General features: G+C 41.4%; 1 protein-coding gene across 12 annotated transcripts in view; it reads left to right on the top strand.

Moving 5' to 3' along the window:
- ELAVL2 (ELAV like RNA binding protein 2) overlaps positions 1 to 14,787 on the top strand; it is an 83,133-nt gene that overhangs the window by 9,012 nt on the left and 59,334 nt on the right. The window lies entirely within an intron of this gene.

Raw genomic sequence — 14,787 nt, 5'->3', positions numbered from 1 at the left:
AATGACTGTGCCTGAACTTAAGCAGGATATTTGGAGAAGTGTATACTGAATGGCCAAATAGTTTTTGATTGCTCATGGAGCTAGTGTTGCACAAGTGCACTAACCTGCAGAAGCAGTCAAGGTCCTGGCAAGACTGGTCCAGAAGACCCTGTGAGAAGTGTATGCAAGGGAGGGAGGAGGAGATGGTCTCTTGTAGCTCTGGTCTAGTAAATATTATTTCTGATGAGGAAACTGGGTGCAGGAGGGAGTGGGTATTGTGGCTGGCATAGCAAAGGAAAAGACTGTTAAGGGGGTATTTGGATTTTGATTTTTTTTTAAACATATATATACATAGCCATGGCACTGAAATGGGTAGTACATAGCAGAAATGCTAACAGCTTTCACGATGCTGTTTTGTGTTTGTAGTGTTGTCCATATTTTGTCCTCCAGAAATGCCATAAAAGTTAATGTTGTGCCTTCGGGTTCTATTCATCTATTAGCATTAAATTTCATAATGCATCCAACCCAGTTGAAAAGCAGAGCAAGATCTTGCGATATATTTACTTTTTATGTATCTGCTGTTCATCTATAGTCTTGAACCAGCAACACAGTGAGATATGCTGCTTGCATATCACAGTAGACTTAAGAAGGTCTTTTAAATCTTTCAAGTTTAAATATTAAAATCCTAATAACTACTATCATTGTAATTAAGGATATTACTTTTATCTCTAGTAACATGCTTAGAAATATTGCCAGACTTCCTGCTGTGGTTCTTTTCTATCCAAATATAAATTAAAAGCTGCTTTCTGTTTCCAAAAGAGAGACAACTAAAGTTGTAACTCTAAAACACCATATGCTTCTTTTAGAAAACTATGCATGCACTGCATGCCTGCAGTAGCAAAGAAATTAGTTTATTAATGAGTTTCACTTTTTCATTTTGATGTGCTTACATCTTGAGCTAATAGGCGGAATTGAGTTCCTGACCTAAAACTGCTATTGCTAATCTGGCCAGAGCACCCCTTCTGAAGAGAACTCGAAAATTGCTGACAAAGTGAATTGCATAAAGTGAGGAAGACTTTAGAAGCTGCTTTTGCATTCAGATAGCTAAACTGTGAAACTTGGCATAGCAATAGCACTTGCCTTGGACTGCATCCATGGCTGAGATGTTGGTAGGCAAGATGAGAATTACAGCCTCATTAACCAACTGAGTAGCTGATTTTTTTTTTCTTCTTTCTGTTACAGTTGAGCAAACTGAAGAAAATTAAATGGAGCCACGCTTGTCTTTAAGGGCTATTTTTGTAGGGAGTTTCATGTAGTAAAATTCCTCTGAACCAGTGCAGCTAAGTATATAAACCTAGCCATTCTGATGGAGACTAGGGCCCTCTCTATTTTAATAGGATGTAGATCTGATGATCAAGGATCTCTTGTCTGCTGAGGTAACTAGGCTGTAGGGCTGTTTTGGTGGTGGCTTTTTGTTCTTTTTCATGAACGTTTTCTTTCAAAATTCTGTACAAGGTAGCAGCCTCCTGTAGTGGAAAATGTCTGCTGATGACAGGAGATTTTAAAAACTATGTATTTGAAGGTTGTGCCCAAACCATTCTGTGATAGAGTGTCTGTGAGGGGAACTTAATTGTCCAATTTGAGTAACAGAAGAAATATAGACAGCAACATCAAATTTAAGATTTAATCTTTCCAAAATAGCCATTACAAAAAGAGCAGATACTGCACACTTCTCCATCAAACATGCAGCCTGTTTGGCTTTTGCAGATGTGACCTTTTTTGATCTTGTCAAATACAGCATATGTGTAACCAAGTGAAGTAAAGATTACTTGTTTTGGAACATGTTTAAGATGTTTTAAAATGAGAAATGTCACTTTTCCTGCAGAAATGGTGTCAAATTGCCCATCTTTGGTGTGAATTGTATAGAATGATCAAATACATAAGGTTTCAAAGTGATATGTAAGGACAGGAATCGATAGATTCTTTTTTTTCTGACTTAACTGTGCAATGTCAGATTTAACGTAAAAATTCTGCCTATCAATTTCACATAATCTTGTGTAGGTACTGTTGGAGAGTACAAGGTCAAGGACTTCATTTTAGTGGCTGTTGCTAGTACCTGCTCAAATATTGTAATACAGAAAATTTAATGACTGTCTAGTTGCAGACTGTCCTCTTTGTTAAGCTGGGATGACTCACCCATTAAAACGATTGATTTATCTCTGATTTATTTACCTATAAGGCTTTGCTGTTTTCACTTAGCCAGGTTTTTCAGATATATTAAGACTGTGTATGATTTTAATTATATATGTTATATATATATGTTATATATAATTATATAATTTAATTATATAAGATAACTGAGTAAATTCCCATGAAATGCAGTACTTGAGTGCAAGACTTTTCATTGACCTCTTTAAATGGGTACAAAATGGTGCAGTTGGGTACAGCATGACGTAGACAGCATCTAATACATGGGCAGTTTTGGCCAGTTGAATGTGGAGAGGTAGGTTTTGTTGAAGTGTAATGTCTGTGCTGAAGGATTGCTCAATCCTTAGTGGAAAAATAACGAAGTTGTACAACGGGATTGAGTGGGAGTAGAGGCATCAAGTTCTTGAAATGTGAAAGTACTTGAGATACTGTGGATGTAGTGAACATGGGAAAATTCCTTTCATATTAGAATGCAAGATGAATAATTTGAACAGTGTCTCTGGCCTAAATCTGGTAATTTGTAAAGCTGATCCGTTAAAGTGTGCTTGATTCCCTGTAGCTTGTAATGTTCTGTGAAAACTCAGCCAGACAGTTTGTGATAGCTTCTGAATCTTTAGTTTTCAGACATGTGCCCTTCTGGTACATGTCAGTTCTTTCCTGACCTGTGGAAGATGAATTTATGACGCTAGTATAAAGTCAGTGACAGCTTTCACATTGAAACTCATGGTATCATCATGCTCTCATGTTAAACAATTTAAATGAAAAGTTTGCTCAAAGGTTTATGCTGTTTGTTGATCTACTCATTACAGAGCTTCTGCCCTTCTTTGACTTGAAGATGGATGGGCAAACATTTAAGATTGTTTTGTAATCTTAGATAGTATAGATTGCCTTTTTTTTTCTGTTAGGCTTTAGGTTTGGCCAGGGAAGTTATGCACTGTATCTCCTAGCATGGAGAGTCATTTTCCACAGAACTAAAAAGTGTCAGATCAGGCTTTTAGCTACTGGGTCAAGAAAAGTGTTACAGGACAAGAGGGAATGGATTGAAGCTCTAGTAGGGTAGATTTAGACTAGATATAGTAGAAATTATTTACAGGTGAGACACTGAACAGGTTGCTCCCTCCCTGGAGGTGTTCAAGGCCAAGTTGGATAAGGCCTTGAGCAATCTGGTGTAGTGGCAGGTGTCCCTACCCATGGCAAGGGGGTTGGAACTACATGATCTCTAAGGTCCCTTCTAACCCAGACCATTCTATGAATGTGTGAAGAGTAGTTTTGTACAGATGGCTGCTCTGCCAGGCCAGTTTGAGAACCGCATCTTTTCTTGGTGTTGTGGTGGCTGTTTTTCAAAAATGGATGTGTTGTGTGTAGCACAAAACTGGAAGGGACTGTTCCCATAGTAGAGGAAATTCTCTACTGTGGAGATAGTTGAGACTATTCTCTATTATGCCTGTAGTAGAGGAACCTCTAAGCTCTCTGGGTAGATTAAGAAGCAGGCTGCTTCCTTGCTTATTCTACAAGGATTTCTAAAAGTGTTTGGGTTTTTTTTTTCTCCACATTCCCTTCACCCTGTTCCAGGAAAACAAGCTTCAAATGAGGACATACTCAGGCGTCTTGAATGGTGAAGTAGCTTGTCTTGGTTTTAACCACCTGGTGTTGGTTCCCAGAGAGATTGTTCAGCAAAGTCAGTCACTTACAGAAGTGGTGGCCCCCTGGACCTGCTGTAGTAGTCAAAAGTAACAGTCATTGAGAGGAAGCATGTTCAGCTTGTCCTGAATTAAGGAGGCCAGGAGGAGAAGATGCCCCACTAGGGTGACTCGCTTCCCTGGGGGAATGAAAACCAAATGACCTATTTCAGTCTCTCTCTCAGAAATTTGAAGCTTGGAGCCCAAGGAACACAGCAGAATTTTTCTTTGTTTAGAAGGTTCTTCTATGTATCTCAGCTGTGGTCTTCACATGGTAATAGACACCTAGATGAGATGCTTCACTCCAAGAAAATACTACTTTTTCTACTTATGTAATCCTGTGTGCAAAATAGCTTTGTCTGAAATCTCACACTTAGGAGAAATTCCCTAGATGGCTCTTGAACTGTCCAGATTTCTCCAGGAAACTAGCAACCAATGATACTGGAAGTAAGACTTTGAGGAGGGCTTCCTCTTTGTTCACTTAGAAACTTCCTAGTTAGTTAATGCTCACCTCTTCCTGGGCTTGGATAAGAGTTGGCTGCCTAACTTTTCTTCTGCAGTGATAGCTTGCTGCCTTGGGTAGCCAAGGCAGGGCTAGCTCACAGAGGAGTTTCAGGCCTGCCTGTACCAGTCACAGCTGGTTCCACTCAGTTCCACAATTGCCTCACTGCTGCAGGACTCAGACAAGTCCATCAGGGGACTCTGATGCCTCTGAAAATCTACCTCAGAAAAGACAGTAACACACAGATCGGAAGAAATGGGAGAAAACAGCTCTGTGAGCATTGAGGTTGGAGAAGGGGAGGAGAAAGTGGCAGCAGTGGCCTAGGACAGACTTGGCCCTGCAGCCTAAGGATGAGACAGCATTGGACCCCATGGAGAGGACTCTGCTGGATCAGATGCACACATGGCAGCTTGTGGTGGACTCTGTGCCATAGCAGGTGGATGCTTCCTGAAGGAATGCTCATGCTAGAGCTGAGGAAAAGTGTGTACATAATGATTCATCCTCTTTGTTGCACTGTGTGGGGTGGTGGGAAGGTGGGAGAAGAGTAGGGAATGAAGGGCTAAAATTGATCCAGGGAAGATGTGGGTTAGCAATAAGGGGGAAAGTCTTTTTCATTTTTTTTCCCTCCCATTTTAACTTTAAAATGCACTGAGTTTTCCCTAGGTTGAATCCATTTTACCTGTGACACTGATTGGCAAGTGTTCACCTTGTCTCGACCCATGAGATTTCTCATTGTTTTCTGCCCTTATGCTGTTGGAGGTGGGTGTCTGGCAAGCCCACCACACAGGTAGCTTTGCGTGTGTCACTGAAACTCTGGAAAAACAGTGATGGTGGCTGGACATAGAGTTGTCTAGGCAAAATAATATGTGAGGGTCAAGATGGCTGTGCTGTGTGCATTTGAAAGGCTTTTGAAGTTAGGCATGTTGTGTGCCTGCGAGCTGTGGTTTCTCCAAACTATCACCTGGTCAAGAGGGAATAACCAGGCTATAAAGTGACTTTTCATTTTCTTCTGTACTTCTAAACTGAGCTTTCAGGAAGAGATTGTTGCTGCATGTAAATATTGTGGAGCCCTGGGCAAGATAGGTGCTAGATGCATTTCTACAATGGTATACAATAACAGGTTTTTGTTCTAATTCATACTGGCATTTGATAGTTTGTGGAATGGGTGTTCCTGTCAGAGCAGGTGTTTCTGACAGCTATAAATCCTGTCCTTCACATGAGCTATTCAGAAGTTGAATGTTTTCTTAGTTTGTAGATAGAGAATAGTTTCATGGGTTATGACTTGCTCCATTATTCTTTTGCTTGCTAAACAAAGAAGTCAGCTGTTGGTGTTGGTTTTACCACCTGTCTATATTCTAGGCAACTGTTGTTCAATATCTGATGTTCACTACCATTTTTAAAGATAGGCAATTATCCTTCTCCATCAGTGACACTCTGCTAGGTCTTTTTCTGTTCTTTTGAGCAGTGAGAGATGCATAGTAATTGAAATTGAGCATTAATACTTGTCTGTTCATTTGTCATAGTTTTCATTGGCTAAAAAGCAGATAGTCCCTTTTGTTACCCCATGTCTTGTTTTTTCGTCATCCATAGTAAATAAATGATGATCTGGCTCTACTGTGTCAGTGTAGAACCTTAATACACATCAGTGTAAAAGTAGAGGCTGATGGTAGGGGTTTGAGATAGACTTTATTGAGGTGGAGGGGCATCTGCCTTAAAGACATACTGTCGTAGAAGGATGATTGCTGCCAGATCTGTGATTCAGGATCCTCTAGGGCCCTTGATGAGGCTTGAGGCTTGTCCAGCTACTGGACAGTTGTCCCATATTTGTTGCTTATTCCTCTGAGCAAAAGTGAGAACCAGGGGAAGACTGAAGTAAATGAAGTGGACCATAGAGCTCTGGGAATACAAGCAGAGGACACATGAGCTCTGGAGGAAATCAGTAAAAATTTTGGTGGAAGCAAATACAGTTAATGGTTGTGTGACTAGTGTTATGCACAAAATATTGCTTGTTATGCCAGTGTGGCCCACTTTGAGGAATGATGACTTGGTGAGAGATGTGAGACAGCTGACTTAGGCGAGAGTATCTTTGCCAAAGCATTTGCCAACCTGGGGAAAAGAGCTTTAAATTAGATATGGTGGGTGGTGTGTATGTGTGTTGTTAGGAGAATTGAAGTTGGAACTCTAAATATGGGTAGTGTTACAGGAATGTGAGCATCCTCTGGAAAGGATAAAGCAGGCCAAAAGAAATCTGACTTTGAGTGCCTGTACACAGGTTTATGTAGCCCAGGTGGGAGGAAGTGATAGGCAGAGTCTTTGGGACTAATGAAGGAACTGAGATGTAGTGGCACTGCTTATGTGAATGCTGTCCAGTGGTGGAGGTACACAGATTCTTTTGGGAAAGAGGAGAGAGTAGTCTGCCCTTCATCTGGAAGAGCAAGATACATGGAGGTTTCCTAGCACTTGGGAAAATTAACAGCATTACCAGGCCAAAAAAAAAGTGTACAGGAGCTGGAAGTGAGTGAGTTGTGTGGGTTATTTTTGAAGTAGTTTATGTGGAAACTTAAAACAAGGGTATTGGTGTCTAGCATTGACTGTTCAATGACTGACTGGTAAATCGATCTTGAAATAAATGCTTCTGTGAATGAAAAGAGTGGTAGATGACATCTGCATTGAGTAGAGCTTGACTCTATGTGGTTTCCCATAGAATCTTTGTAACAGCTTTGGAATATGAAGGCTGAGGTGAATGGGCAACTAGGTACTTCAAAAATTGATAGGATTTGAGAGCTTGGAAGTTCAGCGGTTAAAACTGTGCTGTCTGTCTGAAGGCTTGTTAAAACTGGATGTCTTGGGGACTTGCCACCTAATGTATTGTATTTGCTGTTTTCTTCAGTGGCTCCGGGAAAGGGATAAAGTTGACCCTCACTAATTGTGCAGGTAGAAACTGTGGATTGTAGCTCTTGTTCGCAAAGACAGTCATGCTGTCCAGACGGAGGGACCAGAGGCCCAGGCATCTCTATGCAATTCAGGCAGGAAAAATATCCAGCCTTGTCCTGGGTGGACAGAGGCAGCAGTGCTGGTGGAACTGCAGGGGAGAAGGCAAGCAGTAAGCTGAATAGGGCTGGAGATACTAGAGATAAGGAAAAGCTTTTCCCCAGACAAGATCTCATAGTGGGGGTCTAGAGAGCTGATGGAACCCTCTTTGGAGGATATCCTGCCCGCACTGGATAAAGTTCTGAGTAACCTGGTCTGATGATGTGGCTGAGCCTACTCTGGGCAGGGAGACCTGAAGTTCCTACTAGCTTTTATGACTCTTCTACCAACCTCATTTTGCCTGTGGAATGCAGGCATGGCAAGATCATTTTATTTGAGTCTTAGAGAAGGAGGAAGCCAGCTCAACTACAGTTAAAGAAATAGGCACCTTGTTTTCATAGCATGGTCGGCAAATTGGTTTGGGGACTGTAGCTTTGATTTGCTATGTCTGACCTTAAAACCAACTAGTATTGTATTGGAGTGACACACTAGAGGGGATGGAGGACATCAAGATCAGATTCTGCTTTGTCATCTGTGCTCTCTTAAAGAGGTCACTGGTCTGGAAGAATTGCTGTAGCTTTCAGTTTTACGTGACTTAAGCATTATGTAGGGAAGAGGGTGGCAAATAAGCTGAAGTATTTTAATCAGAAATGTCAGCACTGTGTGAAGCCACTACCTGTTTTTGAGTGCCTTTTAAAGTGAAATTAAGTCCTTTGCACCATTTTGCTGTCCTTTCATGCAGGCTGTAGGTATTTGGAACAGCAGTTAGATGCCTGCTATTGTTACCCACAAGGGTAATAGCTCATAAGCTGTGCTTACGAGTTTTCTATACATTCAATGCATGATAACTTAAAATGCATATAATAAGTTTTTTCCTTAAGCTTTCTCACTAGTAGTAGAAACAGTCAAATACTCTGATTTTTGTGTGATGGTCTTTTTGAAATGAAAGAATTTAGTTATTCTCTCAGGAGGTCAATTTACAAAGAGATAAATAGCAATGACTGAACACTTTCTTGGTAGGCATCAGTCTAGAGGCAAACAGGCTTCATAATTAGATTTTTAAGTAGTCTTAGGGCCTCTGCATGAACAACTTTTGAGAGCTGCCAGAAGGCATTTCAGGAAAATCCTAAGGGCAGTTCTTGGCCAAAAGAGGACCTGACAGCTGGGATGTTCAGTATGGGTGTGTTAATTATGCTTTGTCTGGATAAAAGGTGATCTGTAATGAGAGCTGCTGGACAATACTGACTCAATCTGTGCCCAGTAGAAGCTATTCAGGGTTGTTGCTTGTATATCAGCTTGTATGATGTTTGGCCTTTTTTTTGAGCATGCATATTCAGATGACAAAGAGAGCTTTGAACACACTTTGAAGAGAACATATTTGACCATTGGCCAGGTTTAGTTTTTTTCAGACAGGGCATCCTATAGGCATATAGGATAAGACATGTGTATCTGGCAGCATAGTGTCCTATCAGTCAAGGTAACTGGGTGTAGGCACTCTCTCTCTTACAACAGCCTTTGGTGCAACAAGAGGAGATGTGGCTTGAGAAGGGAAGAACAGGAAGATGTGACTGAGTCAGAAGACTTGAAAATGGCTGTAGTGATTGAAGTAAATTCATTCATGCATCAGAATAGTGTCTTATTTTTATGGTGTGTTAAGACTTGGGTATCCCATTTCATCCAGAGGTGAATTTTGCTTCTTTGGCAGTTTGCTTATTTGTGGAAGTGACTGTGTCATTGTGTAATTAAATGGTAACTTAAATAGTAGAGGCAAAAGAACAGCTGGTCTGGCATGCTTTTATGCAACAGAAGGACTTCTGTATAGCAAATAAAAAATGTAGAAGCTTTGTCTATAACCGTTTACTTGTCGATAGTATTGCTTTTGGTGTGTACTTCTGGTTGATATGCATAATACCTAAAAAGCAGCCTCTTCTGCAATTACCAGTTTGTGAGCAGTTGGCCACAATTCATTTGTATTAACAATACCTTGCTAGCTATCAGTTTCTGTGTCACATGATAATGGGTGGTCTTAAGAGAATTAGAATGCAGATACACACTTAAGAACTCTACTGAACACAAAAGGCAATGGTGGCAGAAGCCGGCAGGGATTGCGAATGATTTAGGTATTGTCTCTCATTCACATATTTTAACAATAGTTAGCTGTCCTGCATCTCCTTCACTTTGCTGCAGAAAATAGTTAATTGTGTTAATTATGGACTTTTTGATTTTTTTAGAACTTGAAGGTAGGAAGGAATGAAACACGTGCTTAAATGGGCTTTCCCAGTGCCTTCTGTGGGTAAACCAGGTAACTACCTGGAGAATTAGAAAATATGACTTCAGCTCTTTTGCTTTGATACTGATATGTCCTTTACTGTCTACAGTCAGAGTGCAATACATATGTCATACTGCTGGTTCCTAAAGGCACTTAAAAGTAAGATTCTTGGCACTGGCAGGAGGCATGGGCTGGATGATCTTTAATGTCCCTTCCATCCCCTAACATTCTGTGATTCTGTGTATTCCACTTCATGGCCATTCACTATAACTGGCAGCTGGGATTATCTGTGCAGATCAAGCCAAAATAGTTACTGTTTTGTGCAGTCAAATTACCTCTGAAACTCAAAAGACAGTTTTTAAGATGAAGAAGAACTTGTTTTTAAGTAGAAGAAAACTGTATCTGAAATTACTCACATGACACTGGAAGTAACTGAACATTGTGGTGTTGAAATGTGGCACTTCTTGTCTTCGGCTTTACAGAGCTAGAACATTAATGTTTCCATCTAATAAAACAAGGGTAAAGTCCTTTTCATTCTGCTCTCTTGATTAATTCTTTCTCAGAAGCCTGAATTTGGAGCACTGGAGCTCAGTGAGGTAGTAAAAATAGATCGTCAAGCCATGTAACCAAAACATGAGAGTGATGGGGGAAAACATGGTCTACTCAAGCTGCTGAATCCAGTTATGAACAGGAACAGAAGAAACTTGAAGCCTGGAATTAGCTCTGAAGGTTCTTTACCTCTTTGGCGGGCTGGTGCCATGGTCTAGCCTTGAGCTCTGTGGTAAAGGGTTGGACTTGATGATCTATGAGGTCTCTTCCAACCTTGGTGATACTGTGATAATGCATTAATGATAATGCACTTTTGAGTGTCCTTAATGCATGCTATGTGACTGGATGTTTCATAGATTGTTCTACCATGATAGCTGCTTTCTCATGTCTAGGTAAGGCCTTGAAACTCATCCTTTCCAAGTGATAAGAAGGATTGACTTAAAAGACGTTTGTTTGCTGTGTTCTGAAAATGCCTGCTGTCTTGGGTTCAAATGCAGGTTCCCAGAGACTCTAATAAATTTAATAGACCCAATGACAATTTATAGAATTTATAGAGTGCCCTCCCCTCTTCCCCCTCCTTTCCCCAAAGATAGGGAGAGAGAAAAGAGATAAGCACACCCCAATAAATCAATCTCACTCAATTTGGAAGTTAAAAAGGAAAAGTTTAACAATAACTTAGAAAAGGTATTGGAGGTAGGGGAGTTTACAAAGGATAAGGAAGGAAAAACAGCAAAATACAACAAGGGATGGATACAACCCAAGCAATGTGATGGTGTCTCTGCCTCATGGCTGCCACGTGGTGTGCTGGTATGCAGTGTGAGTGTGTGTGTGTCTAGAGGGAGCCAAGGAAAGAGCAAGAGGAGCAGGAAGCTCCTCTGGTTTATAGGACAGGAAGTGGGGGCAGTGGCTAACCATCACCTGGAGTGTGGCCCACCCCTGGGGAGGGGCCAGGACCCCTAGGGTCAGGTTCAGGGTTACTCCCCCAGGAGTGTTAACCCTATACACCTGCATGAGTTTTTGGGACATCCTTTCAATCTAAAGAATTGTACATCCTTGAGCCTGTATGACAGAAAATAGCTTCAACTCAAGGTCAGGTTCTAGTCTGACCCAAAGTGGTATTAGTTTATTAAGGAGAGTGGCATTTGGAATACTTTTAACAGTGAGCAGCTGGCAATCTCTGCGGCTCTTCCTCTAAAAGCTCACTTCATAACAGTTACGTTTTCCCTGAACTGCTTTGCTGTTCCTCTATTAGGAAGTGCTCATGACTTAGTGTACTGCGTGGGTGTAGCCAGAGCGCAACTTCTTGCTGTCTAATCAACATTTTCTTGTTTTTTTTTTTGGTTTTTTTTTTTTTTTTGCATTATGAAACTAATCTTGCTTAAGCTAAATGTAGCAGCACTTAAAACCTGCAGTATTACTGCTGCATGTCAGTAAAACATGCTTGGGAATGGTACAAGGATACAGACCTGTGTTTGTTTTTTCTCCCTTCCTTCCTCTACCCCACAAGGATTTGGGCAGGGAAAGGACTGTGTTAACATGTATTGTAAATGACCTGGCATGTTTGCCACTGCCCTGAGAGAAATGTGTAATGTGCTGTGAAGCTGTCTGTGCTGTATAATACTGTTGAGTTGGAGACAGTGAGCGCAACCTGTGGGGACTTTAGGTGGCCATGTTTGTCGAGAGGCTTCCTGCCCCGATCAAACCGTTGATACTACAGTTGTAGACTTTCAGTCCACAAGCAGTAAGATACTGTTGTTAATATGAGGTGTCCTGGATTGAGCTGAGGCAGAAGGTATTTTACTCCAAAGGAGTGAAATTAAAAACACTTGCACAAAATTGGAGGTTAACGAGAAATACTGTTTAGAAAAATAAACCAAAGGACAAAAGGTATCGAGGCACAAAGGATAGATACATGCTTGGAATCAGCCTTGGCCCAGCTGAGGACCAGGCTTGAGCCATCCAAGCCTCCCCCCAGCCTGTTTTAGACCTGATTACACCACCACAGGCCCCAAGATAGGCCCAGATTAGGCCTCATCTATGCAGTAAGAAATAGTTTGCCAGCCAGGGCTTACTCCTACACAGACTGAAGTGATAGCAGCAGCCATATGCTCAAGAGAGGAGGGAGAGCTATGACTGTGAGGTCTGCCCCATATATGGGGAGATGCAGGATATATATGGAATGACGTATTGTGATACCCCATGTCCTCCCTCTGGGATGGACTGTCAGCTCCCTTGGTCTGTCAGGTCCTTTGGAGGATTTTATCTCTCTGGTAGGACAATTGGTTCCCAACCTACAAAATTAGGTATCAGCTGTCAGCATTTTTTTTCCTATAGAACTTAACACAAAATTATGTAAGATGAGTCAGGACATGAAGTACGAAGTTGTGCTAGAAGGAGTTCTTGCCTGCCTGTTCCTAGAAGCAAAAGTGGCCACTTCAGAATAGCTGTGCCTGGTTCTGGTACACACTGTCTGTGGTGGCAGTTTTCTCTCAGCATGAGCCAGGACACCACTAAGACTAAGAATGTCAGGACTACTGATGTGCAACACTGTTCATTAGGTCAGTATCCCTGCTCTGTTCTTAATGCTTCTGTGTGTATGTGTACAGCATTTTAAAACCCTGTTCTGCTTAAAAAAATAGTTCCTTGGATAATCAACAAAGGTGTTATTTTTTTTTCCTTAATTAAACTTGAGCTAATTGTTTCTAGTTGTGTTTCAGCTAAATAGGCAGACTTTTTTTGGGAGGTAGACATTTGATGCAAGTCAGGTTGAGTGGAAATGTTAAGTGAGAAGTAATTACAGTTGTCCAGACATGTTGCCTCACATCATTGTGAAACTCACTATGGCATCCATCAGGATGGGAAGTGATGGGTGGGAAGCAAAATTGCTGTCCGTAGTTAACTCAAGATGGAGGTGGTTGGTAGCTACAGCACTGCAGTGGTGGTTGTAACAGAACACAGGTGTACTCTCAAAGCTTGGCAGTTGGGGGTACATGAAATCATTTCAGTGTAACACAGCTATACAATATGTGATTTCAGGAGATGTCAATGGAGACTGGTGAAGAATTCCATAGACAAGATTTGATATGTGAAGGGAAAAATACCCCAGAAAACCAGGACAGTGATGATGAACTTGTACAATGCATCAAGCAACAGTTGTTGTTCAAGGCAATTTTCTTCTGCATTTCATTCCCAGGTGTTTCTTTTCATAGCTTTCCATACAACTGTTCTGTATTATTGAAGGATTGAATTCTGGAGCCTCTAAAGGCATGACACATGTTGTCTTGTCTCCACTTGATAAGGAAGCTGTCAGAAATATGCAAGAGGGAGAAGTCTGAGCAGTAGAAATGTCAGAACAGAGCTGGAGGTACAACTTCTTACATTGGTGCATCTTCATAAAATAATGAAATTCTGAACTTTCTTGCTAATTCTATTGGAGTGCATTGATTTCCTTAAACAATGGAGGGTAATGTTGGACAGTACTTCTGACAGAAACATTGTCTTAAACAGCTATGTTAAAGTGTGATCTGTATTATGCTGATAACAGTGGCAGGGCTGTAAGCTTTTGAACTTAACAAATGCATTTGAATGTTAGTGAAATACAATACAAATGAACTATTTGGCATTGCAGAATAATAGCTTGATTATAGAATCAAGCATTTTTGTCTTTAAGTGAAAAATAAATCTTCCCATAGAAGAGCAATTTAGATAGCCATAAAATAATTTTAGCTAAAAAATAACATTTGTCTAGAAAGAAGTGAGTTGTTGAACTTGCTGCTTGTAGTAAAAAGGCATTCTGGTGAATATACTGTGGAGCAGAATGCCTTTTTGTTAAGCTTTGGTTTATTTCAGCCATTAAATGGCATAAAATACAATACACAGTAATGTTTTCATGTAGGTAATAACACAGAGTTATAGAATCGACCAGGTTGGAAGAGACCTCAAAGATCATCTAGTCCAACCTCTCACCCAGCCCTATCCAATTAACTAGACCATGGCATGAAGTGCTCCATTCAGTCTTTTCTTGAACTTCTCCAGGGATGGTGATTCTGCCACCTCCCTGGGCAGCCCATTCCAATGGCACATCACTCTCTCTGGGAAGAACTAACTCCTAATATCTAGCCTGTGCCTCCCCTGGCACAACTTGAGACTGTGTCCCCTTGTTCTGTTGCTGGTTGCCTGGGAGAAGAAAGTGACCCCCCACCTGGCCACAGCCTCCCTTCAGGTATTTGTAGATAGCAATGAGATCGATCACGCCTGAGTTGCTGCCTTCATCAGGCTAAACAAGCCCAGCTCCCTAAGTCTCCATATAAGGCTTGTGTTCCAGGCCCCTCACCAGCTTTGTTGCCTTTCTCTGGACACAGTACTTCAACAACTCTCTTGAATTGAGAGGCTCAGAACTGGACGCAGTACTCAAAGTGTGGCCTGACCAGTGCTGAGTACAGGGGAAGAAAACCTCCTTTGTCCTACTGGTGACACTGTCCCTGATCCAGGCCACGATGCCACTGGCTCACCTCGGCACACTGTTGACTCCTGGTCAGCCTACCATCTACCAGTACCCCCCGGTCCCTTTC

This window comes from Pogoniulus pusillus, chromosome Z, assembly GCF_015220805.1.
Source record: "Pogoniulus pusillus isolate bPogPus1 chromosome Z, bPogPus1.pri, whole genome shotgun sequence".
Lineage (NCBI taxonomy): Eukaryota > Metazoa > Chordata > Aves > Piciformes > Lybiidae > Pogoniulus > Pogoniulus pusillus.
This window is presented reverse-complemented; position numbering and strand designations above follow the sequence as displayed.